The sequence below is a fragment of the Drosophila willistoni genome, chromosome 3R (genome assembly GCF_018902025.1).
Source record: "Drosophila willistoni isolate 14030-0811.24 chromosome 3R, UCI_dwil_1.1, whole genome shotgun sequence".
Lineage (NCBI taxonomy): Eukaryota > Metazoa > Arthropoda > Insecta > Diptera > Drosophilidae > Drosophila > Drosophila willistoni.
In genome coordinates this window covers 2310606-2336766 of record NC_061086.1, presented here as the reverse complement: position 1 = coordinate 2336766, position 26161 = coordinate 2310606, and the positions used below count along the sequence as shown (strand labels likewise).

Here is a 26161-nt window from a genome sequence, read left to right as displayed (position 1 = left end):
AAAAAATGTTTCTTTTAGAACTATATAATAAAGTAGTCCGATCCTGATGATTTTCATACTTTATCTTACCCTTATAAGACGCAAAAAAAAAAATTCATCCCGATTGCTCTTAAGATGGCTGCGACTTAGCTTCTGCAAGGGTATAAAAAGTTATGAGCTGCAAGTATCTAGCTAAACCATTTTTTCAATTTAAGGGATAAATCATGTGAATATCCTGGATGAACATACTTACACATATTTTCTCCATAGATATTATACATATATTGCATGAAGATTCGTAACAGTATTGAAGCAGCTGGTTTCATTTGCTACTGGTCGTCGTGGCTGGGTTGGCTAAACCATTTATCAAATTTTCGTTCACTTTGACTGTCTGGCACACTTCCTAACCAATTTAAGAATAGCATTTTCCGTTTTTCCAGCTTTTTGCTACATGCAAGTGAATATTCTTTTGTCATGTTCCATGTCGGTTTCTGCCATTTCTTTTCTGGCTAGTGCCGCATGCATTCCATATGAACGCAGATCCTGGCAACTAACAAGCAGCAGCCGAGCATCGAGTACTGAGCATGACTAGCAATTAGCGATACCAACCTATTAGGACACATGACCCATTGTTTTATTCAAGTGGCGCATCCGTGACGCTTGGCTAAAACTGTCGGCCAACAGTTTGCCGCAGAGACAGACCTTGTGGGCGGTAATGAGATGCAATTAAAGTCAGTGGTGCTCGGTGAAAGTTGCATGATAAAGTTTAGTTTACCTTGAATCCAGACTCAGGCGAAAAAGGATTATAGTGCCAAAGTCGAAAACTTTAAGCCTTAAGTTCGCAGCTCTTTCTCCGATTTCAGTAGGAGCAAATGATTTAAAGACAACACGCCAAGGGGGCAATTCGACCTGGTTCTGGCGTGTCATCCCTTTGTGTGCTGGTTCGTTTGTTCGCTGGTGCGATTGTGCCCAAATGCATTTCAATTAAAACATATTTAAGGGGCTTAAGGATTGAATCGGCAACGCTTGGGGCCCATTCATCAGTGGTCAACCCGGTCAGTGCGGGTCAGTATATAGCCATCGATTAAATTGCAGCCTCTCTTTATTATAGCTCATGCACTTGATAGTGCTGCTGCAAGTGCAGCTGTTCAATGTGTTGCCCAGAGTATCCTTACAATGGATGGACTGGCCCATCCTTTTGCATTTTTCAATAGCTCTTAATATGAGGGACCCAGGGGAAAGAGAGAGAAAGAAAAATAGCACAACAGGATCACCTTGTCGATGCCCAAGTTATTTAATGGAATGGACACTGTTTTCTCGCACATACACATGCACAGGTGCATGGTCCATCTTCATAATGGCTTCGTTCTTTGGTATTATTTGCATATTAAGTTCACGACCACTTTACGCGCTGCCATGTCAAAGGATCTATTGTTGCTGGCGACCATAGTGGGTCATCTTTGGCACTTACAAGGCAATTGTACGATAGTCGCTGTGTTCAAGTTTCATCAATTAAATTTATACACCTGCCAAAGTGAAGAGACCACTTCTATGGCGAATGCAGTCGATTAAAATGATTCCTCAATGACCGTGCCTAAGGACTAGCCACGGACGAAAACTTTGAAAGGCCAAATCAGTAAGTATAGGCAAATTAGTTCGGTTTCCATCGTATACCCTGTATTTTTGGGACAAAAGGGTTTATTATTATAACTAAAATCTACGTAGGTGAGGAGGTGTCGAGGTCTGCATGGTTATGTCCATCCCTGGTATATGAAAGATTGTTGTATCAAAGAATCATGAAAAGAAAAAGGACTCGAAAAACGGGAGTCGAACATGCAAGTCCAGAGTAGTCAGTTGTCAGTTGTAGTGTGAAATTCGTACATCAGTTGTAATTGTCTTAAGTCTAAAAAACCGTGTTAGATTGTGTAATTCCACCACATACAAGGTATCAAAACGTCGTTGGATCATTCCAATAGATATTTTGCTTTTTCTTTTTCAAAGAAGTGATATATATTGGCGAAATGAATTTTCTGTGGTTTGGTTTGGTTTCGGCATTGGCATGCTATACTCGTGATGGCGTTGAAATTTAATTTACACCTTTGCACGTACACAAACACCAAAACTCAGACTCCCTTCACACACACACCCATGCAGAGTGATGGTATAGCAAACATCGGCATCAGCAATCTGCTCATTGCCCCCGAATCTGTAGCCCAACTTCTGTTCCTGTTCCTAGTTCCAAGTTCATACTAAAACCACGCAGCTCGCGGCCGCAGTGCACAAAAAAGTTTTCTTTTGCAATTTAGCTTGTAACTGTATGTATGTGTTGTTGATGTTGTTGTTGTTGCTCCAGCTCTAGCTCCAGCTCCAGCTTGTTGTTGTAGTTATTGTAATTGCCGTTGTTGTACATGCATTGAACATGGCATCGTTTCGTGGGAGGGAAAGCTTTGTGTGTGCGAGGTTATACTTGACTTTTGCCTGTGTATGTATCTGTAGGTATTTGATATTTGTGGTGCTGCTAATGCACGTCAATACCCCGACCACCGACCCCTGACCCCACCTACACCTACTCCTCCACCTGGGCATCACTCTTGCTGTTTATATTGCTGTTCACACCTGCAAAACTTATCGATGCTATACAAGTTTCTGTTATTTTTCTTGGTCTTACCACTCCTACAGTATCCTCCTCAATCTTTTCCTCGCTTCTCTCGCCAAGTTTTTCCTTTACAAATTCGTGTAAATTGAATTTATTGAGGCGTGCGTGTGCGTAGCTGATGACTTTGCTTGCTGCCAAATTGGCTTTGGGGCAATTTCGTTTATGCGGCAACAGTTGCAGCTGCCCTAATTTGCTGACCAGCAAATGGAGTGGGGCAGTTGGATGGGCGAATCCATGTCGCTAATAGGCAACTTGTTACGCCCTGCTCGTTGCAGAAGTTATGCTATGAAATTTATATTAAATGTAACTCTGGCTAATGGTGGACAATGGTGGAAACAGAGCGCGCTTCTGCCTCTAGCAGATTGCATTGAATTTGGAGCACAAAAACGTCCGGCAAGTGACAGAATGAAGCAGAGCGGACAGAGGATTGCTTGCCAAGAGATGGAGTCCAGGAAGGAAGTCATCTTTTATAGTGCACAGAAGCTTACAATTTTGTCCCTCTTCTTGTTTCTTGTGCTTGCTTTGCTTCTGTGCAGCAACAGCAATAGCAAGAGCAACAGGAGCAGGAGCAGCAGTTGTGCAAAAGTTCCGAGACAAAGTTGGCCTTGTGACTTTCTCCCAGCTTGCTTGCGAAGAAACTTGTTAAAGTGCAAAATGCTCTCGCGCTCTGTGTGTAAGCGTTCCTTTTCGTCCTTCTACTTTTTTCTTCTTCTTCTTCTGATTAACATAATCCCTTGCAGCACAGCGCAGCGGCATGCGACAGCTGCAAATGCAGCTGAAAAACTTGCAAAAGGTTAGTTAAGCATTTTAATAAGAGCCAAATGAATTGTAAGCACTTGGAAAATGTTTGTATTACATCCCACCCCACCAACCACCCCCACCTAATCCATTTTCATTTACATTTACATTTTCCGCCTCTCTCTCGCCGTCAGGGCTTTAAATCGCTTCTGTGTATGCTTAGGTGTGGGTGCGTTGTGTATGTGTGTTTTATGCCGCACGAAAATTTAATTTCCTGTACACACCGCACAGCAAAAACGGAAAAAAAATGAGGAGATGCGAAAAATAAACGAAGACAAAAATGCCAGCAACGTGGGACATTGTAATGAAGTTTTGCGCTCAATCAAGTTTAATAAGAATTATGCCAACGGCGAATACAACTGCTGTAAGAAACACTGGGACGAATGTGTGGGCAGACTGAAAGCGTCAAAAAGCATGTTAACAACATGTCCTCAAATGTCCACCTGAAGGATGCCAAAGTCAATGGCAGACGGTTTCCGTCGGAGGTGTATAATATTTCCGCTGGCAAATGATGGATGGAAATAAGACATGAGTCCTTGGCCATGCAACTAAATACGACGAGATCGGCGGGCGAAAGGACAAACCATTTACCTTTAACCATTAACCATTAACATTTTAATGGGCGGAAAATGGACAAAATGGACTGTCAGTTTATTGTTTTAGACTTACAACTGATATCAGCATACGAGCTCTGTAGCGCACCTGGCGGTCAACTCTGCGTTGATGGTAATTACAGTTCAGAAAATTTCTACAACTTTTATTCCAATGCTAAAGTTGCGTCAATTTACGATTATTAAGTTTAGACGACTTTTGAGTTTTTCATCGCATTTGAGTTTTTATTGTTCAGTGATTTCTTTTAATTTATTTGTTTTAAGAGAGAGCAATAAGAAGTACAATGTAGGAATTGTAGACTGAACTCTCTTTGAGCTTGGAACTAGTAAATTGATTGTTCCAATGGGAGCTGTACGACGTCGTTCACCAAGCATCTAACACGAAAAATGTTTTATCAAGTGTTTTAGAGAAAATTGAGTTTTTTCTGACGGACACGCTAAATAATATCGTCTCGTGCTGACAAAGAATATATTCGCATTATATGATCGCAGACGTTCTGTATCTGTTCTGGATCATTCTTTTGGGGTAAGAAAAACCGAAATGGTAAAACCGATTTGGTATACATGCTATACCAATCCGATTCCGAATTTAGTAGCTCCAGTTTACTTGTTGCATATATGTATATGTATGTTAGTATATTTATTGTGCGATTCTAATGCTAAAGCAAATAAGAAACTTAATTTTGAACATTTGGAATAAAGATTTAAAGTAGTATAAATTTGGATATTCTTGCTTTTAAAAAGTTTCATATGAACTTTTCATATGGATACATTTTTCTATGCCCTCTGCAAGAGTACAAAAACAGTCCACCAGTCGAAAGTTATCCCATGAAAAATCGAGTTTTTGTAAACAACAATTATTAGTTTTTTTGATGGTAAAAGTGAAAGTCTTATTCTTTTCGTTCGGATGATATGCCATAATATGGTTGGCCAAGGTTTGCGATTTTCAAAGCCTCAATTATTCAAGTATAACAAGTCTACATAAATGATAAAGAATATTGTCAAAAAATCACTTGATGAACAATAAAAATGTCTCTAATATATTCAGTTGGATATCTTGAAGTATTTATAGATCAAAGAAGAACTAGCAGGCAATTCTCAAAGAGACAATTCCATGAAATCCTTAACATTCCTCTGATTGATTGTGCAAATGAAAATGAGAAATTGGAAATTCTGTTAGGTACTTAATACATCTAAATATAATATTTAATGGTGAGTTTTAATGAATTCCTTTCTCTTAAAGAAAAAGATTCCTTCTTTTCTAGGAAAGATGCAGAGAAATCTTAACATAATTGAGCAATGTTGATATACATATGCACAACAAATGAATGAATGATTATCTGTAGTTCTATGGCAATAATTGATTTTACTGTATTTAATTCAAAAAAATACTCATTCAACCTTTGCTCTGTAATCTATGAGCTACAGCAGATAGAATTTCTCACTCATCATTGGGCTGCAAGCATTCGCACTCAGTCGGATATGAAGTAACTCACTCGAGCCTCACTCAAGCCTCACTCAAGCCTCACTCAACAGCCAGCGAGTGGGATTCAAGGTCGTCCTTTGACACATTTACAGTTGCAAGTTGCTAACATTGGCTGTTGCTTCATGTGATTATGGCTGCTGTTGTGCTCCTCCGCTGTTGTGTGTGTGAGTGTGTCCGTGTGGCTGTGTTTGTATCTGGGGATGTGGGTGCGGTTGAGTGAGTTGCGTTCTATGTTTGAGTTTGAGCATGTTTGCAGCAGCTTACTTTGATAACCTATTCTCCCCTTTTTCTTCTATGTTGGCCACATCTTCACTTGTTTGGCGTCAAGTATGAAAAATTCCTTTTATTTCTGTATTGTCTTTTATTTTTTAGGGAGGGGCGGTAGTTGGGTTTTGCGTGGGCCTCCAGCTGTTTTTGTTTGGGCCTATTTCATATTTCGGCCATGTCATGAATATGTTGGGGATATACAAACAACCACACATACATACACACTCACTTACACTCTCTGACATATGTATGTATGTATGAGTGTATAACATACATTGAGGCCTTCATACACAGTGTGGCATCGATTCCCTGTAATAGGCAGCGCGCATGAAAAACATTTTTCATCAACATGAATTTCCCGACAGACATTTGCTTTGTTCTTTCTAGTTGCTGCTGCTGTTGGGAGTGTTTTTGTTGCTCTTGTTGTTGTATTTTGTTGTTATTTTGTGACAACCTTCTCAAAAGTTTTGGCAGTCTTTATTATCCTTATTATCGCTTCAGACTTTGGCTTAAATTGAGAAATTTCTTTCTCTTCTATGTTCTTCTTTCGCATTTCCTTTGTTATTTGCGTGCGGCAGCTGACAGCATTTTTGTGTTTTTCTGTGTGGGTTTCGTGCCTTAGCCAGTGAGTGAGTGTGTGTTGTCTACTTTCTACCTTAAGTGGAGGGAATATAAAAGCAAATTGATGAATTTGCAATGTCAAAGTTATGTCTTGAAACTTTTCCATATCATCGTGATGGCTGATGATGATGATGCTGTAAATTTTCGTTGTTTTTAAATTGTCTAAAACATGCCAAACGGTTAATGCAATTTATACAAATATCGAACCGTATATTGATCCTATCTCCTTTTAAAATTTGAAAAGTGAATACATTTTTTAAAGTATTTTTATGTATAAATACATACATATAGGTGTACATATGTATACGTATCTAAGGTCCAAAAAGTTAATAGCAATTATATAAGTAGTTTATATGCCCTTACTTACTTTCAAATAGAAAGTCTACGAACCATTCTAGAATTTTAATGCCATATTAGTACTTGTATATTAGTTGGGGAATCACAACTTGATAAAGCAAATGTAGGAACCCGTATATAGAGTGCGATAAAAAATTAATAGTTTTACTCACTTTCACACTTAATTTATAATCATTTCAGCTGGAATATTTTGATTAACTGTTGAATCAGCTGAAATGGCTATTGCAGTCTTTAAATTCGTTTCCGTTTGTGCTCATGCATATATCGATATTAATTTGAATTCACAGAAAGTCAATTAAAATATTACACACTGAGATAAATTTTTGGGTTACATTTAAACAACGTTTGAAATAATTAGAGAACAATTTAAATTATATAATTCTTGATGTATTTCAAACTTTTCATATAATGTGAAACAACGATTTTATTTATCTTTTATGTGTGGAATATATTTTGAATGAACTTTTCTTAGTAATTTGTTTGTTACAAACTCCCAAGGAGAAATTATTAAGTCTTTAATTGTAACTGTCTGTTTAAGAACTAGAAAAATAAACTTTGCCAACTATGTTGAAGGAAAAACTAGATTTGAATACGAGTAGTAGGAGCGCTTGGAATAGCGTGGAGCCTACATGAATGAAGGAGGATGGAGGCAATGGCCAGAAACATTGCAGTCAAAGTTGGCTTGAATGTTTGGCTGCCTGCATGACTGCCTGCTCTGTGTTATATAATCCTCATTGTATTATTTTAATTTAGAAAACTAAGTTTATAGCTAAAGGCAATAGGAACAAGAGTAAAAGTGGGAGGTGATGTCGGTGTGTCAGGTAACCACCAATTCCAGCAAGCACACCCAACTTCGTATGAAAGTTTGCCAGGCTATGAGATTGTAGTTTCTATTCAATCAAAAGTTTCAATTTTCCCGTAGCTCTCATAAAATCTTAAGCTACCCAGCCAGCAGCCAGCACCCACCAAGAGCATCGCTTGGCTGACCTCTTCGTCTGCCGTTGGACTTTGCCATGGACTTGGCTTCAGTTTGCCAAACTATGCGTAGCATTGCTTTAATGACGTTACAGTTGCCATCGACTTTGGTCCAGGGGTTGGCCAGACCTACAAACCTACACACATACCTAAAGATACATGATATATAAAAGATATTTTGCCCCAAGTTTAATTTGAAAACGAAAACTATTCGAAGGATTCACATTGTCCACCCTTTCATTTATAGTACTTCTCTTACGTTTATTTGTCTTTAGTTGGCTGGAATTTAATTTGTTTTTAATTTTTGACTGTGTTTGTCCTGCTCTTCACAGAAATTGATGGCAGAATGCAGATACCAAAAAAATAAAAAGCAGTAAAAAAGTAAAACACAAATACAACGTCAACATTTTTTTTTTTTTTTTTTTTTTTTTTACCAATTCTTTTTATTTACAATCTGTCCTTGGACAATCAGTAAATTTGGAGATACATAAAAACATAACAGGAATAGTCGGCTCCACTGAGTCAACTCTTTTATATATAAACTCTAAGTTGTACAGACGAGTAATTAAATCTACTTAAGTATTTATACATGTGTATTATATTTATAGGTATATATATTTATATTTATGTATATGTACATATATAAAACAAAAGTTAAATCCTATTTGGAAGATCTAATATATGTAATCTTTTTAGTCTTCTTGTTGTTATATTATTAAGTAGACTTAGAGCTAATGAGTTTGGGTGGTTGTGCAGTCTGTCAATATATCTAACACTAAACTCTGCTATTTCATCCTTTACAAATGGTATATTAAGGTCCTTATGTATTTCAGCATTGGAAACATACCAAGGTGCGTTAACGATTGTGCGTAGGGTTTTCGATTGATAGCGTTGCATAATTTCAATATTTGATTGGCTCGCGGTTCCCCAAAGTTGTAGCGCATAAGTCCAAACAGGCTTTAATATTGCTTTGTAAAGTCTTACTTTGTTTTCAATGTTAAGCTGAGACTTTTGTCCTAATAGCCAGTACATTTTTTTGGTTTTAATATTCAACTGCTTCTGTTTTTCTTTGATATGTGCCTTCCAGGTTAACCTTCGATCAATATGAATTCCAAGATATTTAACTGAATCTCTTTGGGGGATTTCACAATTGTTTAGTAAGACTTTTGGACAATTTCCTCGTCTTAAGGAGTATGTTGCTTGTACAGACTTTTGCGAGTTAACTTTGATTTTCCATTTGTGTAACCATTTTTCTATTAGGCAAATTTCTCTTTGTAGGTATTCTGTTGTCCTGTTAGGAATGCTGCTTGATGCGATTATCGCCGTATCATCTGCATATGTAGCCACGTTGACATTAGATGCGATAGGCAAGTCAGATGTAAATAATGTATAAAGTACAGGGCCTAAAACACTTCCTTGGGGAACTCCTGCATTTATAGTACATAGGTTAGAGATTTCTCCTTGTTGTCGAACATAGAAATGTCTATTGCCAAGATAAGACTTTAATAACAGATAGTAAGGAGCAGGAAGCCATTTCTTTATTTTATACAGAATGCCATCGTGCCATACTCGGTCAAACGCTTGCTGTACATCAAGGAAAACTACGGAGCAGTATTCCTTATTTTCAAGAGCATTAGTGATTACATTAATTAAACGATGGCATTGCTCATGTGTTCCATGCTGCTTTCTGAACCCAAACTGATGTTCGGGTATGATGGAAAGATCGTCCAACACTGGCAACATTCTTCTCAGCAGTATTTTTTCAAATACTTTGGAAAAAGTAGCCAGCAGACTAATGGGACGGTATGATGAAACGCAGTTTTCTGGTTTATTCGGCTTGGCTATCATTATTATTTCAGCACATTTCCACTGGCTAGGGTAGTGTTCAAGACGAAGAATGGCGTTATAAATAAGTGTCAGGAATTCAATCGACTTACGAGACAAGTTCTTTGCAGTGATACCATCAATCTGATCATACCCGGGAGACTTTTTAGTATTAATTATTTTGAATTCTCCGCAGACTTCTTCGAAGCTGGTTTTTCGAATTGGTAGACTCATTTGATTTGGAGAGTCAAGGAATAATTTTATTTCATCTTCTATACCAGCGTCATGAATATCGTTTGGCTGGAAGACTGTATATAGATGTTGAGCAAAAGCGTTTACTTTTTCTTTTTCAGATTTACACCATGTTCCGTTGATATCCTTGATAGGAACTTTCCTGATTGTTGGGCGTTTCAGATACTTCGTAGCTCTCCAGAGATTGTGTTCTTGATTCGGCGAATGTGGATCTAAGCTCTTTAGATACTCTGTTAGAGATTCTTGCTTTAACTCCAGTAATTTCTTTTTAAGATCTGACGCGGCTTTATTAAACAACGCTTTATCTATTGGACTTCTTGTCTCTTGCCATTTTTTCCTAAGCTTTCTTTTTTGTTTTATTTGACGTCTTACTTCATTTGGTACAGTAAAGTTGTTATTTTGAGTCTCATCGCTTGGGGGTGTACTCCAATAGCTGGCCTCATGAATCGCGTTTGTAAAATTTTCTACAGCAGTATCTATCTCTGATCCAGTTTTTAAAGAAATGTTTAGATCAATTTTTTGATCTAACAAGTATCTGAACTCAGCCACATCAGTTTTGCTTGTTATAATCTTGTATGGGCTTCTCGGATTTTTTTTGATTCGCGTACTATAAGCCATAATTATAGGCGAGTGATCAGAATTTAGGTCCAAACTCTCTGAGATAGCAAGATTTTGCTGTGGGATTCCATTATAAACGACAAAATCCATTAGGTCAGGAATTTTACTGGGATCAGTGGGCCAATATGTAGGTTTACCGGTTGATAAGACACTGAGGCCATTATTTCTCAAGCATTTATAGAGCTCCTTGCCTTTAGGGTTTGCCAGTCTCGAGCCCCACCAAGGGTGCTTCGCATTATAGTCTCCACCAGCAATAAACTTTGTTCCAAGTTTTATGAAGAACTGCTTGTAATCTATCTCTTTAACAATAAACCTTGGAGGGAAATATATAGCAGTAACAATTAAGTCAGCATGCATACAATTGACTTTGATACTGGCAGCTTGCAATGAGATCTCTCTTATGGGATCTAGAGTTTCATATATTATTCCATTTTTAACAATTAGTGCCGCCCCGCCTTGTGCTCTTCCAGATGGATGATTTGCACAGTAAATCTCATATCCTCTCAGTTTAAAAAAGGATTTGTTTGTAAAGTGAGTCTCAGATATCAACATTATATCAATATCATTTGACTTAATGAATAAGTTTATTTCATGAACGTGATTTAACAGCCCGTTGGCATTCCATATAGCAATGTGGAGGTCTATTTGCATAATTTAATAATCAATAGGTTTATTGTTTTAAGAAGGTCACAAATTTGCTCTGATTGCTTTTCTAATAGTTTTTCAATCCGTTCCAAAGAACCACTTTTAGTAACATCAGGTTGATTGTTAACAATTTGACCATATGTTGGTTGTCTACTGTGTTCATTGGATGGATTCTGATGGGTCGGGAATAGGGAATTAATTAAAGAATTGAGAAAAGACGGTGTCTTGTTTCATACGTACCAGCTTAAGCAGGACCGAGCATTTAGAGTGGTAGTTAAAAACTTACACTTCTCTACACCAATAGAAATAATCAAAAACTGTGTTGAGGCAACTGGTCAAACTGTGCGAAACGTTGCTAATATAAAAAGCCGTATCACCAAAGCCCCTTTAAACATGTTTTATGTAGATCTAGAGCCAACTAACAAAAACTCCGAAATCTACAAGATAAATAATATTGGCAACGCGATAGTTACAATAGAACCTCCAAGAAAGACAAGCGATATCCTCCAATGCCACAGATGTCAGAGATACGGTCACACGCAGACATACTGCGGCAAGGCGTATAGATGTGTCAAATGTGGCAAAAAACATGAGTCCAAAAAATGTCCCAAGGATAAGGAAACCCCTCCAAAATGTGTACACTGTCATGAAAATCATACTGCCAATTATAAAGGCTGTAAGGTATACCAGGAACTTCTTAAAAATAAAGTAACAACACGCGTTAACGAGTCACGAATAAACATAAATGCCAATAGTTATGGTGTCATGAATTTCTCTCCCCCGACCCACAACGTCAACATGAACGCGAAAATTGAAATTAAGCTGAAATGAAATCAAGCGTTTTAAAGCAATAAAATGAAAAGTTTTTTTTACCGCACCAAATGAATAAACTCATCGGCCAGTTGTCTATGGCAAAAGTATTTAACAGAGCAGTGTGAATCAAATGCAATTCGTTTAATCAAATCAATTAAAAGTTCACTGATTGCGCGCAACAGCTGCAGTTTAAGATTCGAATTCCTTTCGAATAGTTGATGGCATTATGACTTAATTGTTGATATGAAATAACTTATTTTAAGTCATTAAGTGCCAAAAGCAGCAATAGTTTTGTCGTCTCAATTGTTCTGCCAGAGGAAAAGCTGATGGCGGAAATTGTTTTGAGTAATTGTGTAATTGCCGCCTTTTGTTGCGGCATCTCTTTAAATTGAATTCGCTAGACTCAATTACAATTATTGATGTCTGTGCAACGATCATTCATATAGAGATAAACAAATGGAGATAAACCTGCAAGAAGTTATGCAAATTATCAAGAAGAATGCACATTGCATTCAACAGCAGGATATTGAATTGCATTTGCCATGGGCTTTCATTATTAAATACTGGGAATGTGCATAAAAGAGACAATAAGAAATACAATATGGCTCACCATAGCACAACCAATTAATAGAGTTTGTTAGAAGCAGAGAACAGCCAGTCTAAGCTGCATCTGACCAGGTCGCGACCCATCGTTTGTTGCATTAGAGCTTAATGAACTGAACCGGGTCCAAGCCGGGGCACACAATGTCATAAAGGAAGCCCAGAAACAGAAGTTGCGACTCCAACAACATTATTTGCTATGATTCTTCACCGTGTGTGGTGGTAACATGGCAACGACTGTAGCATAAAAGGATGGAGCCAAAACCTCTCTTTCACTCTGTGTGTGTGTGTGTGTACCGTATATATAAATCCATTAGCAGTTAGTAGCTAAACGCGTTGAACCATTGCCTTCGTTCTTCACTAAGGCACGACGGGGCGTATGAGCAATGTGCGGAGCAACTGAAAAGCGAAACGTATTTTAAGTAGCTTTTCAACAACGAAAACACCAAAAACAACAACAAAAACAACGGCAATACGGACAGCATGCCCACTTTTGCCTAACTGGGCGACAATTGCAGTGTAATTAAATTTAATTGCAGCTAAGCTTCCTTAAACCAATCATCCCTCCCATACAGTTCCGCAACCAAGTACCCACAGACGTCCGTTGGGACGACTCCGACTCTAAGAAACTCATTAACGTTGTAAATGAGCATAGCTTAAGTGCAATTAATTTTGCCGCAGCACCTAAAAATATGCTATAAAAATAGTTGCCATCACATGAATCGAGTGAGTGGCCAACTTTAAGGGGCGATAAAAGTTCTTTGAATGGAATGACAGCTTCAAAATGCAAAATACATCTACATACATTATCTGACATTCACTATTTCCATACTTTAGATACTACAGGAAAGTGGATTAGTGAGTTGATTTTGATATCATTTCTATTCTACCAACTTCTTAAAGTAACTGACGAAAAGAAATAATTTTATATTGTAATTTTATATTCATTCATCAAGCAACGGAGAAGCAACGCTACATTGTATTTAACTACCCTGTGTTTTCTGTAAGAGATCAAGCGATCTCTTACCAACACTCGTTACAGCAGGTTGTTGATGATTATCAAGAATATATGTACATCTTATATTGTCGGAAAAGATTTCTTCTGCGTGCCATGTACATGTACGCCGTCAGAAACTACATTTATATTAAAACTTAAAAGTTGTAAGAATCCATATGAATTAAGAAACTTGTTAAAGAGTTAGATGTTGTTTTTATGTCTGTTCGTATGTCTAGTGTATTTATTTACACTTTGGTGTTACAAAGCTCACAGATACTTACATATACACATGCAAGTGGCACATAAAGGATTTAGTTGGATTGTTGCTGGGCGAGCTCCAAATCATTTGCCCAGTGCGCAGTCAGCAGCTCAGCTGATAAATAGGATTCACTGATTGCTTGGCGCTGATTGACATTGTGGGTATGCCAACATTCCCCAACAAGCACTTACTTTCACTCCGACAAATGCTGCAATGGAGTTGCAATCATAGCCAACTTTCTGGTCTTCTATACGTTGTTTACAAAAAAAAGACGACTAAATGAAGATGCTTTTTGAGCTTCAACACAAATAATTCATTATCTATTATATTGTTAGCTATATAGCTGTGTTTCGAATATATTTCCAGCATAAACTTAATGAACCATTTGGTTCATTTACAATTTACTAAAATAATCCTGTGTTTTGAATTGTAACAACGAAAAAAAAGTTATAAATTTCGATTTTTGAACTTATAACAAACACAGGCGGGACCACCCATTGGTATTAATGGTATTAATTTGTTATAAATATTAAGAATGTTGTTATTTATAAGCAAAAGAAAAATGTCCTACGTTTCACTAAGATTTATATATTTTGACCTATCTCTGATGGCGCTTACCTGATGAATAATAAATTAATCTCATGACTTACAGTATTAAAAGTTCAAAGGAGAATTTACTGAATTGTATTGTACAAAAAAATTTGGGTCAAATATTCCAAACGGTCTGGAAAGCATTAATGGTAAATGTTAAGGAGGCACTAACCTGATGACCCGCAGTATATATAAGTATAAGATATAATATATCCTTTTTTTTTGTTCTTTAAGTATAAGATATAATATATCCTTATAAGATATAATATATCCTTAAAGAACAAAAATCCTTACAAAATCATAATGTTGAAAATAAAGATTGATAGATCTGATTGGCCCTTGGTGCAACATACAGATCATCGACCATCGACAGATCATTATCATCTTCTACTTCGGCGTGGGAATGTTGGAAGATGATTAAAATAAAATTGTTTAGGCTTTGATTTAAAATAAGTAATAATTATCTCGGTTAATATAACCCAACTGAAAACCGTAGGGCCGGGGTTAACTTTGACCGCGTCAAAGTTTGTATACCTTTGCAACTTTTTTGGTAACTCTTTCCTTACCTATAGCCATCAAAGTGGAAAAACGTTTTATCTAAAAAGGCTAAAGTTTGCGAAAGATAAATAAATAATAAATAAATAAATATTAAATGTTTATTTTGAAAGCAATCGCGTTAAAAGTAACGAAGTTATTGACAAAAGTCTCTGTTTTCGACCGATCGTTCCTATGGGAGCTTTATGATATAGTCACTCGATCCTTAACAAATTCGGCACAGTCATTAATAGATATATTAAACTAACAACTCAACGTCAAACTCGCGTCAAAAGTAACGAAGTTATTGAGGAAAGTCACTGTTTTCGAACGATCGTTCCTATGGGAGTTATATGATATAGTCACCCGATCTTGATCAAATTTGGCACAGTTTAAAGGTGTAATAAACTCACCAATATTAAATTTCACGACAATAGCTCAGAAAATAATGAAGTTATTGAGAAAAGTCACTGTTCGTGACTTTGCCGTTTGTCACTGTTCGTGACTTTGCCGTTTGTATGGGAGCTATATGATATAGTGGTCCGATCCGGCTAAATCCGAGATACACAACCCCTGCAGTATATACAAGCCTACATGCAACATTCAAGTTTGTAGCTCTATCGGTCTAGTAGGAGTTTGCGTTGATCCAGACGGACGAACATGGCTATATGAACTCGTGTCGTCATGCTGATCAATAATATATATACATTATATGGTCGGAGATGCTTCATTCTATGCGTTGCACACTTCTGACCAAAATTAATAAACCTTTTTTGCAAGGGTATAAAAAAGGTTTGATGTTGTATAAATAACTTCATGCCTTTAGCATGCCGTAGCAAGTGCATAGTATGTAAATTCAAAGAAAAAATTCTTCAGGTAAAAAGTCTAAAATTGGCCTATAAAGCTAATCCGTTAAGGAAATGTTTGTGTCCTTGATTTATGAACTCGTCATGTCGTGCTGTGTAAATCGACAAGGGGATAATTATGAATTAGCTTGACGAAATACAATTTGTGTGTTGGATTGGGTTTTTAGCAAAAAACATGAAAAAACATTGCCGCAAAACCCCAGGCGGATGTTCTTAGATTGCGAAGTTTTCTCGACTCTCATTAAAGTGTAATAAAACAGGATTCTATTCGCTTTAAAAAGAAGAGAGCAGGAAGTGGGAAACCCGTAAAAAAGCGAAACAAAATGAGAAATGGCAAAAACAAAATGCAGACCCCGACTCAAGCATGTGGGAACATGTGGTGCTCATCGTGGCTGGGAGCGGAAGCGGAAGTTAAGTAAGCCAGCAACAAGCTCCCAATTGATTTAACACCCCGCCTCTCTGTTGGCTAGCCACCCACAACTGCTTGTGAGATGAACAATGAAAACTGCCACGAGGCAGCAAGCGGCCCAAGTAAAAGGAGCAGCAGCTGCAAGTGCAACATGTGCTGCCTGTAAAATTTGCGCAAAAATTTCACACACAACTTGTGCAAAATGCAATGCCACTCAAGCAGCAAGATGTTATTTATGAGCTAGCCAGTAGGACGCAGCGGGATGAATAATGAAACTTGAAATAGAAATACTTTATCATCTCTACAACGAATGTATATGTAAGTATAAATACAGACACTTTCTTTCTCCGACAAACTGTTAAGCTAATTGCAAGTGCAGTTGACATGCATTGCCTTCAAGTTGTTAGGCTACTGCCAACTACTTACCCAATCTAGCTCATGCTGATGAATCCCTCTCACTTATAGGTGAGTGTTTTGAGCTCCACTACAAAGTTTCGGATGTTGTGAAATTTGTAACGGACTGTCGTCTGCTGTCGCATTGCCATATGCCACTTGGACCCACCAATCTTGCGTCAACTTTAGTATCTAGCTTTTAGCTTCTTTATCGAAAACAAAGATTCAAAGATCAATGTTCTTTATCAAGAATGGTTTCCTTGTTTCGCCATTTAATCCCATAAAATGCTTGAATCAATCCATTCTCGGTTTTCGAAGATTCTTGCATGTGTGGCTCTTGAGTTTTAAAGTGCATGATTGAATGCCCTTCTCACTTTGGCAAAAACATGAGAATGAATTTCCTTTATTGGGATGCGGTATGACTACAGGACCATCTGACTCGTTAAGGAAATTTTCTCTGGATCCGATATTCCTGAATTCCATGTGTGAAATCTTTGACTTGCATTATAAAAAACGCTGGCTGCACTGATCGAACCCAATGGAGCTGAATTCAATTTTATCAGCTCATTTGAAAAACTGCTGTTATTGACATGACTCTCCCAGTGATGATAAACTAAGAATTTCGCACCCATGTAGGTAAGCGGGGTGGCATAATGGGTTCACTGAATTCAACTTAAGAATCAACTTGAATATTGCAGTATTGTATAGTATGTATTCGGTTTGTATTTTTTTCAAATCACTTCGAATTCGACTCCTTCAGAACAATAATTAAGCATTAGACTTGGAATAATATTCAAAGAACGCAGTCAAGAGATATAACATACAATGATGAGAATAATCCTTGTCATCTTCCTATGCAGTGTGATGGGCCAGCGGAAAATTCACAAATTTGTGTCCTATTGCCTAAAAGGTTAATGTTTCTTCTTTGCAAGGATTGTCTGAACATATTTAAGAAGCTATGTATGTATTAGCCAAATGATTAAACTAAGTGTATATATAACTTGGCTTCACGATTGTGGGTTAACCTCTTGCAGCAATATAAAAGCTGGTTCTTGGAGAATCGATGTACGTCTTGCGGCAGACAAAGGAGGGACAGACTGCTACAATAATCAATGCGATTGGAATTTTGCTTGTCTATTGGGTCCGTTTTTGGTCCAAGGTTATTTTCAATACAGCCATGATCCGTTTATAAACATCTGTGTATGAATATGAAATACTCTTTCATTATGTGCATGATACAGAATTTGACACAGTAGCTTACTTATTTGAAATGTACAATTCATGCGACTGAGTTGATATATTTATTTGAACACGAAATTCTTTTCACTGCTCGTTTGGATATTTGTATTCTTTTTTTCTAAGTTTGATGGTCAGATGTTGATTACAGAGTATAAGTGTGCCAAATTTTCGGTTTATGGTGTCGGAAGTGAGCGTGGCAAAGATAAACCAGAGGGCCGGGTCTAACTTCGACCGCGTCAAAGTTTGTATACCGTTTCAAGTTCTTAGTTACTCTTTTCTTACCTATAGCCGTCAAAGTGAAAAAACGTTTAATCTTAAATGTCTAGTGTTTGCGAAAGATCGACTGACTAATATTAAATTTCACGACAGAAGTTCAGAAAATAACGAAGTTATTAATAAAAGTCACTGTTAGTAACTTTGCTGTTTGTATGGGAGCTATGTGATCTAGTGGTTCGATCCGGCTGAATCCGAGATATACAAACTACAAGCAAATTTTCAACATTGTAGCTCTAACGGTCTAGGAGGAGTTCGCATTGATCCAGACGGACGGACATGGCTATTTGCACTCGTCTCGTCGTGCTGATCAAGAATACATATACTTTATATGGTCGGAGATGCTTCCTTCTATGCGTTGCACACTTTTGACTAAAATTAATATAACCTTTTTGCGAGGGTATAAAATACATCAGTTTGATAAATACTCTTAGTTTAACACGGAGAAAGCTATCACAATTAATAATAATACATATTTATTTTCAAATTTTATATAATTAATTAATGCAAAGTATTAATTTTAGCAGTGCATGATTTGACCTACTAATATTCCGAATTTCATATACTTTTTTAAAAAATCCAATCAAATCTTTTAAAATATGAACTTAATTTATTCCATGCATTAGATAAGATAAATGAAGTATTCTTTAACGGCCACGCAGTATCTTTAATCCGTGGATTCGATAAAATAAGTGAAGTATTCTTTGTCGGCCACACAATATCTTCGATCCATTTTAGATGCCTAAAAATTCTAGTATGTACAGATTTTGCAATTGGAGCGTTGCATATATTCCCATGTCCAACAACGCCAAAAACTTGTGCCAAGCAATTTCCATAAAGAGGATGGGGTAGAGCCAAAGGGCCCCCTGAATCACCTTTGCAAGCATCGCCGACCTCTTCTAGATTTGATTTGCCACCGCAAATTTGAAATGAGTTGTTTAGTTTAACGAAATGGCGAATGCAGGAACTGATATTTAGCTGATTAGTATCAATTTTCATCAACTGATCTGATGAATCGCCCCAGCCGGCAATTGTGAAATAAGGATGTTTAAACCCATAATCACTAGGTAAGCAGGCTGGCATGATCTTCTTATTGAACTCCACCGAATCCACTAATTCCAATATGCCAATGTCGTTTCGAACTCCGCCATCGTACAATGGGTGTTCTCTACTGGCTTTCACCGCAATTCGCACTCCTTCAGATCGATTAGATGAGCCCACTCGAACATACATTGTCCTAACCAATAAATTTTAGAATTAGTCTTGAACTTACATTAATATGTAAGGCTATTTTTGATGACATACTCTTTATCTTTATCTTCTTCGCCTGTAATACAATGGGCAGCAGTTAAAACGAACTTGTGATCTATTAAAGTACCTCCGCAATCGAATTCCACTTTTTTAATTTTCGGATGCTTACGTCCTACAGCAACAACATAGGGAAATTCATTTTTCTTTGCTCTCTTACCATTAAAAATCAATTGTTTTCCTGGACAATAGTTAATCGAGAAGTTATGACAAGCTATGGAAAAAAATGTATAAAATTTGATATATGTACTTAAGGTTTTTACAAATCTGGGACATGTAATTGTGGCCTAACCTTGTGCAGATGGGCTCATGCTCTGAATTTGTGGATCTTTATAAGTCATACAGCAGACAGTTGGGAAATCGCGACTGCAATATTTTGGCTCCGATTGTGGACATTCAGTGGCTGGAACGCATTTACCGTTTATACACTTTGTAGTCTTTCTTTTATTGAAATTGTGCGCCTTGGAAATCCTCAATAAAACCAATAGCATTGTGAGAACTGGAAGCAAATAATAGACTAATGAGCAAACTACAAACATTTCTCGATGAAATTTGCAACAATAAAGCTAAAAGAAGCTGATGTCAAATTTTATCATGTCCAAGATTTACTTAAATAGTAGTTCTATTCGGCTGAACCCGACATAAAATACCCGAACTTTTATAAATTGTACACTTCCTCTTAGCAAGCGACTGAAATTAGAATTTGCAAGAGTATACAAACGGAAAAGCAAAAAAGAGTTTTGAATGGATGACATCTTTGTATTGAGTCATAAAAAAATACAGTAAAGTACAGTATTATATTCTTATTTACACCTTATTTTTGTTTCTTTTTTAAAACTTACCTTTAAGCGTTAGTGCCTTTTGATTCATATTAAGGTTTAACACTATTTAAAAAGCACACCCAACTCTGTACAGATTCGCAATGAAACTAATTATAAAGAGAACATTATTTTATTTGGAAAGTCGAAATTATTAATGCTTACGAGCTTATGAGTAAATCCAGTGGTATGACGTCTGATTCACCCACGTCTTATTGACCACAAATCTGGGATATCCCCATTTATGTGCCGAAATTTGCATACCCTTGCGAGTTGTTTTGTTACCCAATATAACTTATGTTTTATCTAAAAAGCCGATTTTTCGCAAAAGAATGTGCTACAATCTTAGGCTGGAGCAATGCGGCGCATATAACATGCTATTTTATTGTATGTTTATTTCACAGCTATATAATATAGTCATCTAATCATGATGATCATAAATATTAAATTTAATTATTATTGTTAAAAGGCAGTATTTTCGACCGATCGTTATATAATTATACAAATTATTATACAAATTATACAAATATATTTAACTGACAAATATTAACTTTCATGTAAATTTCTTACAAAATAAGGAAGGTGTTGAGAAAAGTCGCTCTTCTTGACTTTCGTCGTTTGTATGGGAGCTGTATGATATAGTAATCTGATCCGGCTAAATCCGAGATATACATCCCCTGCAATATATATGTAGAAGCTCAGATGCAAAATTTAAGCACTGTAGCCTAAACGGTTTAGGAGGAGTTTTCAGACGGATGGATGGACAGAAGAATGGGCATGGGTATATGAACTCGTCTCGTCGTGGTGGCTGAATACCCTCTTTGAAAGGGTATAGTATATATGCAAACATGACGTATGAGATTATGTACACACCGTGTTCGTATTGATTATACTTATAGTAATGATAATTTTAATGAATTAATTATTTCTTATTATAAAGAGCTTCTTAGCGGAAATATGTCGAGAAACGGGAAATCCCAGGTAATCGAATTGTGGTCATGTATATGACAAGTATCGGTACACTATGTATGTATGTATGTAAGGTACGATGGAGAGTTACAGAGGCTTAACAGCAGCAAGCGGACAGATGATCGTTAACAGCAGAGTTTAGCAGCAGAGCAACAGAGAGTACAGCAGACAGCAGAAGAGAAGAACACGAGAGAGAGACAGTTGAAGTTGCAGGGTACAGCAGACAGCAGTGAGAGAAAAAGCGAGCGAACCGAAGCAGCCGATTAAGACTTAATTATTTGTAACTTTTCGAAACTACTTTAAATCAAATTAATAAATAAACTTAGTTGAGTAAGCCCACTCAACTCACATTTGGGGGCTCGTCCTAATTTGGAAAGTGCAAGTTATTTGGAGTTGTCCGGAGGTGTCTCAAATTTGGCCAGAGGAGTCTCAAAAATTTTGCCGCGAATTTGCTCAGTGACGCTGCTGAGAGGGACGGCACTACAAACACAGCGCTCTGGAGAGAGGGAGACAACAGAACTACCAATAAAGTTTTGCCGCGAATTTGCTGAGTGACGCTGATGAGAGGGACGAAAGTACAAACAAAGCGTTCTAGAATACCAATAGTGGCAGTGAGGCAACCATACTACACCAGATCGAAAGCAAAGGAGGCAGTTCAGAGAATGGCAGACGAAGCGGGTGGCGTGTTGAAGCTGGATGAAGTTGCATCTGGAGGCGAAGTTAGTGCTACTGGAATTCAGGCCATGGCTGATAACACCAAAATTCTGCAGGAACTGGTGCAGTTGCTCGCTTTGAAAGTGGGAGCAGACGAGCAGAATAGAAACAGTGGTACAATCGCAGCGGAAAGCTTTGAGAAAATCATCCCTGATTTTGATGGCGAAACGATTCCGGTAAAACATTGGTTTCGGAATTTCGAATTAAATGCTGAGGCATATGGCCTAAATATAAAGCAGATGTATGTACAAGCACGTGCCAAAATGACCAAAACGGCAAAGCTGTTTTTGGAGGCCATACAGGTGTGCCAATATTCGGAGCTACGGATGACGCTGGAGAATGAATTTGGTCAACGAAGCAAATGCAGCGCCGAGATTCACGCAGAGCTACGGGATCGGAAAAAGCACAATCAGGAGTCATTTCACGAGTATCTTCTTCAGATGAGAAAGCTGGCAGCGGTTGGTGACGTTGATGTGCAGTCCGTAATCCGCTACATTGTCGACGGCTTGCAGTTGAGCGGCACTCTTGCAATGGTCAGAAGGCAAACTGCATCCAGTTCACTTCTGGAGCCAAAAATCGTCTGAATCAGAGTCACGGCAACACAGTTATATTCTTGAAGCGAAGGCCGTATATTTAGCAGTAAAGAAATTCAGGCACTACCTGCTGGGCTTGCCATTTAAGTTGGTAACGGATTGCTCTGCATTCAAACAAACGCTGAAGAAGGTGGATGTACCGAGATCAGTAACACAGTGGATAATATATCTTCAAGACTTTGACTACGAAGTAGAACATCGACCAGGGGAAAGGCTAAAGCATGTTGACTGCCTAAGTCGCAATCCTTGTATAATGGTGGCTTCTCTGGAGATTACAGCACGTATAAAAGCAGCACAAGCTAAAGATGATACTATTAAAGCCATTGTGGAGATTTTACAGGGATACAAGATGAAAGGTGGACTTCTTTACAGGGAAGAAAACGGTAACGATCTCCTTGTTGTTCCGAAGCAAATGGAAAAGGAGGTGATTATGGACGCTTATAATGTTGGTCACTTCGCCGTGCAAAAAACCCTTCATGCTGTGTATCAATCTTATTGGATTTCCCATCTCGAACAAAAGGTTCAGCAGATTGTAAATAACTGTGTAAAATGTATAATTTTTAACAAAAAACTAGGCAAGAAAGAGGGTTTCCTAAATTATGTTGATAAAGGAGACCAACCACTTCATACGTTGCATATTGACCACTTAGGCCCCATGGACGCCACTACGAAGCAGTATAAATACATCTTGGCGATGGTTGATGCTTTTACAAAGTTTATTTGGCTGTTTCCGACCAAAACTACAAGCTGCGAGGAAGCGCTAAAAAAATAGATATATGGTCACAAATCTTCGGAAATCCTGTGCGTATAGTTTCCGACAGAGGCTCAGCATTTACGGCCAACTTGTTTGCGGAGCATATGAAAACGAATGGCATAGAGCATGTATGGAGCACAACGGGAGTTCCTCGTGGAAATGGACAGGTGGAAAGAGTAAATCGAACAATTTTGTCGATTATTGCAAAGATTTCCGAAAGCGATCCAACCAAGTGGTTTAAGGCAGTTCCAGAAGTACAGAGAGCTGTAAATTCTCAGACGCATACAACGACAAAAAAATCGCCGTTCGAGCTCATGTTTGGTGTGAAGGATGAACAATAAACCAGCAGACCGTTTAATACAGCTACTTGAAGAAGAGATGTACCAACGCTTTGATGAAGAACGCCAACTAATGAGGCAGAACGCGAAAGCTGAAATTATACAAGCGCAGAAGTCTTATAAGAAGCACTTTGACAGTAAAAGAAAGCCAGAGGCCGGATATCAGGTTGGAGACTTAGTCGCCATACGCAGGACGCAGTTTGTCGCAGGAAAAAAACTGTCCAGCGAATATTTAGGGCCTTATGAGGTGACGCAAGTAAAGAGGAATGGTAGATACGACGTAAGGAAAGCAGCGGATGTCGAAGGGCCTACAAATACTTCTACCAGTTGCGACTATATGAAAATGTGGCGCTATATTAAGGACAACGAAGACGATTTATCATCTGGGACACATGAATGATCAGGAATGGCCGAATGTAAGGTACGATGGAGAGTTACAGAGGCTTAACAGCAGCAAGCGGACAGATGATCGTTAACAGCAGAGTTTAGCAGCAGAGCAACAGAGAGTACAGCAGACAGCAGTGAGAGAAAAAGCGAGCGAACCGAAGCAGCCGATTAAGACTTAATTATTTGTAACTTTTCCAAACTACTTTAAATCAAATTAATAAATAAACTTAGTTGAGTAAGCCCACTCAACTCACATGTATATACTATAGGAACTATGGGTTTATGGCTGAGTTATAAATTACGCGATCTGTACATTCAAATATGTATGTATATACATATATAATGAGTTTATCATAAGTTATCATATTGAGTCCGCGGCACACCGAAAAACTTTGTTTAGCTGTAGTGTCTAAACCGCTACCGCAATCACAATAATTTGATTGCCATAATTTGTGCCACAAAATAAAGCTGGTTTATACTTTTAGCTTTGAATATTTGAATAAACTAAGTTATCCAAAACTTAAATATGATTTTTCAACATTAATATACCTTAAATAGTTTTCTATATTTATTATGATAACTTAACATGGTCTGACCATCGAAACTGACTATTCCGTATTCAACTGCAACTTTGACGTGTTATTTACCGTCTTTCTTTTCCCGAACCTTATCACTTGCGGGTGTCGGAGTGCTCACTCTCTGTCTTTCTAACAAGTGGCTCGGCTGAGCTCAGGGAAAATGGGGTGGTTTTTGTGCTCTCCCAAAACATGCGCTACATAACTAAAATGAAGACAGAGATAAGGAATAAAGGACTACACCTAAATAGGGATTTTTGTGCAGAGGTAATGGGTGTTATTCGAATGACTTAGATGTCATTGCCTTCTCTTTACCCATCCAACCTTGTAAAACCGAAAGAATCTCGGTATTACCCATATTTTGGCTGTTAAATCTCTTACGTCAGGTGCCCAAATAAACTAACTCAGCAATTCATCATTTCATACATACATATATTCAATTCAAAGAGAAAAAGGGCATATGCCTTTAAGATAAGAAGATAACATCGGATTTCGTATCCCACTTACATATATAATAGAAGCATTAACAATAATTTCAAATATACATATATAATTCTTAACTAATTCGGTGAGAGTAATCGTACAAAAATGTGTGGGTTGTTTTATAAGTATAAATTTGATCTAAACTAAATTTTATGTTAAGCATTTATTTCAATTTGAAAAAGTAAAAAATCCAACTAAATCTGCAATAGATTTTATGCGGCTATGCCGTACTTACAGTTTGTAGAGTCCAATCCAGTCAGCAGGCCTGACGATGGCTCCATGGCTGGGTTTTAAATCTGCAGCAACGTCTTCCCACCAGAAATCTCCAGTCTTTTTTGCGAGGGGCTATCCCGTGCCCTAAGGTGAAACATCCAATCCAACGAGGGTTCACCTAGGAATTAGGCTGGCTGGGTACGCTCCGCACAACGATATGTGTGCGCACTCATGGCCAAATCGCTCTCCAACAATTTATCCTATGGTCAGTTCATGGACCGGGTCGACATTTATTTGGTCGTAGTCCCAAAAGTCCGACATGAAACCATGGATGGGGTCGTCTTCGGGCCTATAGTTGCTAACACAATAGGTACGCGCTTGCATTTTACGGAGGCAAGACAGCGCTGGCAGTGGCGTATTATTTTCGTGGATGTTCCTTAGTTATAATTGGAACTCGAAAATAAAGAAGCGTGGACTTATGTAATGTCCACGAGGGTACCGAAGTTTTACGTCACTCCACGTGCATTGCTTGCACTTGCCGTTTTTTTCCGCGTTCTCCCTCCTCTTATTCGCACGACTGCCAGTAGCTCAGCCCATTCTAGACTCCCCGCACACTATTCAAGCTCAATTTTTGGGCACTTATCTTGTATGAGTTTTTCTATGAAAGTGGATCGTGTAGCTCGGTTCAAAAAAAAAAAAGCTCAAGGTCAATTCGCCGTAGAAATAGTGCATAGCAAATATATTTGCTAGCTAGCAGATTTATAAAATTTAAAGTTTGAAACAGCGCACCCTTACACACTGTAGCGAATTTACCTGCAGGTCATAAAAGACCCTGGCCTAGAGCGGCCTATATTTATATATTATAAACCCTTGCATAAAATTGGTAAAATGTCTGTAGTACAGAAGTGTCCAGTTCCAGTGTCCAGTTCCAGTCCGTCTGAATCAT

The 26161-nt window shown here is 37.8% G+C and overlaps 1 pseudogene; it reads right to left on the bottom strand.

Annotated features, from left to right (window-relative positions):
- The window catches only part of LOC124459726, a 35573-nt pseudogene extending 16083 nt beyond the window's left edge, over positions 1 to 19490 (bottom strand).
- Between the last annotated feature and the right edge of the window lie 6671 nt (positions 19491 to 26161).